The following is a 4,140-nucleotide window of genomic DNA, read 5'->3' as shown; positions in this document are numbered from 1 at the left end:
GGGGCGGCGAGGGGGACGCAGTGGGATGGGGCGAGGGGGACACGATGCCGGGGGGGGGGCGGCGAGGGGCACGCAGTGGGATGGGGCGAGGGGGACGATGCCGAGGGGGGCGGCGAGGGGGACGCAGTGGGATGGGGCGAGGGGGACGCAGTGGGATGGGGCGAGGGGGACACGATGCCGGGGGGGGCGGCGAGGGGGACGCAGTGGGATGGGGCGAGGGGGGGTGGCGAGGGGGACGCAGTGGGATGGGGCGAGGGGGACACGATGCCGGGGGGGGCGGCGAGGGGCACGCAGTGGGATGGGGCGAGGGGGACGATGCCGAGGGGGGCGGCGAGGGGGACGCAGTGGGATGGGGCGAGGGGGACGCAGTGGGATGGGGCGAGGGGGACACGATGCCGGGGGGGGCGGCGAGGGGGACGCAGTGGGATGGGGCGAGGGGGACGATGCCGGGGGGGGCGGCGAGGGGGACGCAGTGGGATGGGGCGAGGGGGGCGGCGAGGGGGGCGCAGTGGGATGGGGCGAGGGGGGCGGCGAGGGGGGCGCAGTGGGATGGGGCGAGGGGGACGATGCCGGGGGGGCGGCAAGGGGGACGCAGTGGGATGGGGCGAGGGGGGTGGCGAGGGGGGCGCAGTGGGATGGGGGGAGGGGGACACGATGCCGGGGGGGGGCGCCACCCGGGACACGCCGCCCAGGCTGGGGGCGAGGGGGACGATGCCGAGGGGGGCGGCGAGGGGGAGGCAGTGGGATGGGGCGAGGGGGACACGATGCCGGGGGGGGCGGCGAGGGGGACGCAGTGGGATGGGGCGAGGGGGACGCAGTGGGATGGGGCGAGGGGGACACGATGCCGGGGGGGGGCGGCGAGGGGGACGCAGTGGGATGGGGCGAGGGGGACGATGCCGGGGGGGGCGGCGAGGGGCACGCAGTGGGATGGGGCGAGGGGGGCGGCGAGGGGGGCGCAGTGGGATGGGGCGAGGGGGGCGCAGTGGGATGGGGCGAGGGGGACGATGCCGGGGGGGCGGCAAGGGGGACGCAGTGGGATGGGGCGAGGGGGGTGGCGAGGGGGACGCAGTGGGATGGGGCGAGGGGGACACGATGCCGGGGGGGGCGGCGAGGGGGACGCAGTGGGATGGGGCGAGGGGGACGATGCCGAGGGGGGGCGGCGAGGGGGACGCAGTTGGGATGGGGCGAGGGGGACGATGCCGAGGGGGGCGGCGAGGGGGACGCAGTTGGGATGGGCGAGGGGGACACGATGCCGGGGGGGGCGGCGAGGGGGACGCAGTGGGATGGGGCGAGGGGGGCGGCGAGGGGGACGCAGTGGGATGGGGCGAGGGGGACGCAGTGGGATGGGGCGAGGGGGACACGATGCCGGGGGGGGCGGCGAGGGGGACGCAGTGGGATGGGGCGAGGGGGACGATGCCGAGGGGGGCGGCGAGGGGGACGCAGTTGGGATGGGGCGAGGGGGATGATGCCGAGGGGGGCGGCGAGGGGGACGATGCCGAGGGGGGCGGCGAGGGGGACGCAGTGGGATGGGGCGAGGGGGACACGATGCCGGGGGGGGCGGCGAGGGGGACGCAGTGGGATGGGGCGAGGGGGACGCAGTGGGATGGGGCGAGGGGGACACGATGCCGGGGGGGGCGGCGAGGGGGACGCAGTGGGATGGGGCGAGGGGGACACGATGCCGGGGGGGGGCGGCGAGGGGGACGCAGTGGGATGGGGCGAGGGGGACGCAGTGGGATGGGGCGAGGGGGACGATGCCGGGGGGGGCGGCGAGGGGGACGCAGTGGGATGGGGCGAGGGGGACGATGCCGGGGGGGGCGGCGAGGGGGACGCAGTGGGATGGGGCGAGGGGGACGCAGTGGGATGGGGCGAGGGGGACACGATGCCGGGGGGGGGCGGCGAGGGGACGCAGTGGGATGGGGCGAGGGGGGCGGCGAGGGGGACGCAGTGGGATGGGGCGAGGGGGACACGATGCCGGGGGGGGCGGCGAGGGGGACGCAGTGGGATGGGGCGAGGGGGACGATGCCGAGGGGGGCGGCGAGGGGACGCAGTTGGGATGGGGCGAGGGGGATGATGCCGAGGGGGGCGGCGAGGGGGACGATGCCGAGGGGGGCGGCGAGGGGGACGCAGTGGGATGGGGCGAGGGGGACACGATGCCGGGGGGGGCGGCGAGGGGGACGCAGTGGGATGGGGCGAGGGGGACGCAGTGGGATGGGGCGAGGGGGACACGATGCCGGGGGGGGTGGCGAGGGGGACGCAGTGGGATGGGGCGAGGGGGACACGATGCCGGGGGGGGGCGGCGAGGGGGACGCAGTGGGATGGGGCGAGGGGGACGCAGTGGGATGGGGCGAGGGGGACGATGCCGGGGGGGGCGGCGAGGGGGACGCAGTGGGATGGGCGAGGGGGACGATGCCGGGGGGGGCGGCGAGGGGGACGCAGTGGGATGGGGCGAGGGGGACGATGCCGGGGGGGGCGGCGAGGGGACGCAGTGGGATGGGGCGAGGGGGACGCACTGGGATGGGCGAGGGGGGCGGCGAGGGGGACGCAGTGGGATGGGGCGAGGGGGACGATGCCGGGGGGGGCGGCGAGGGGGACGCAGTGGGATGGGGCGAGGGGGACGATGCCGGGGGGGGGGCGGCGAGGGGGACGCAGTGGGATGGGGCGAGGGGGACGCACTGGGATGGGGCGAGGGGGGCGGCGAGGGGGACGCAGTGGGATGGGCGAGGGGGACGATGCCGGGGGGGGCGGCGAGGGGGACGCAGTGGGATGGGCGAGGGGGACGATGCCGGGGGGGGGCGGCGAGGGGGACGCAGTGGGATGGGGCGAGGGGGACGCAGTTGGGATGGGGCGAGGGGACACGATGCCGGGGGGGGCGGCGAGGGGGACGCAGTGGGATGGGGCGAGGGGGACACGATGCCGGGGGGGGCGGCGAGGGGGACGCGATGCCGGGGGGGGCGGCGAGGGGGACACGATGCCGGGGGGGGGGCGCCACCCGGGACACGCCGCCCAGGCTGGGGGCGAGGGGGCCGGCGCCAGGGAGGGCGAAGGAAGGGGGCCGGGGCCGGGGGACCGGGCGCAGGCCGCGGAAGGTGACGGCGGGGGGTGAGGCAGGAGCAGGCCGGCGAGCCGGGGGGGAGCCTGGCGCCCGCCCCTCACCTGCTGAGGCGGCCCGCGGCGAGGGAGGCGGCCGGTTCCGCGCGGGGTGCAGGCCTCGCCCGCCCTCTCCCCCGCCGGCCGGTGGCGCGGCAGAGCGGGGCCCCGGGTCCGCAGGGAGCAGCTCAGGCCCCAGCCTCCGCCTCCATGGCTGCCGCTTCCCCGGCTGCATTGTGGGAAGCTGACCTCACTCGCTGCCGCCCCGCCGGCTCCAGCGCCCGCCGCCGCCGCCGCCGCCGCCATGGGGGCCGTGACCGACGGTGAGAGCCCGGCCCCGGCCTTGGACTGCCCGGGGCTGCGAGCACCCCCCTCCCCGGGCCGGGCCGGGCCGGGCCGGGCCGGGCCTCCGCCTCGCGTCCAGCCCGGGGCTCCGGAGCCGGCCCAGGCCTCCCCCTTATGCACCGGGTGGAGCGGCCCCGGCCGGCCCGGCCCACACCCCAAGAGCCCGGGGCTCCAGACCCTCCCCCCGCCGGACCCAGCCCCCCCCCTCACCGCCCCCCCCCAGCCCTGGGGCTCCAGACCCTCCCCCCCGCCGGACCCAGCCCCCCCCCTCACCGCCCCCCCCAGCCCTGGGCTCCTGACCCTCCCCCCCGCCGGACCCAGCCCCCCCCTCACCGCCCCCCCAGCCCTGGGCTCCTGACCCTCCCCCCGCCGGACCCAGCCCCCCCCTCACCCCCACACAGCCCGGGGCTCCAGACCCTCCCCCCCGCCGGACCCAGCCCCCCCTCACCCCCACACAGCCCGGGGCTCCTGACCCTCCCCCCCGCCGGACCCAGCCCCCCCTCACCGCCCCCCCAGCCCTGGGCTCCAGACCCTCCCCCCCGCCGGACCCAGCCCCCCCCTCACCGCCCCCCCCAGCCCTGGGCTCCTGACCCTCCCCCCGCCGGACCCAGCCCCCCCCTCACCGCCCCCCCAGCCCTGGGCTCCAGACCCTCCCCCCGCCGGACCCAGCCCCCCCCCTCACCGCCCCCCACTCTGAGATAGCGCAGT

The sequence above is a fragment of the Lepidochelys kempii genome, chromosome 7 (genome assembly GCF_965140285.1).
Source record: "Lepidochelys kempii isolate rLepKem1 chromosome 7, rLepKem1.hap1, whole genome shotgun sequence".
NCBI lineage: Eukaryota > Metazoa > Chordata > Testudines > Cheloniidae > Lepidochelys > Lepidochelys kempii.
This window is presented reverse-complemented; position numbering follows the sequence as displayed.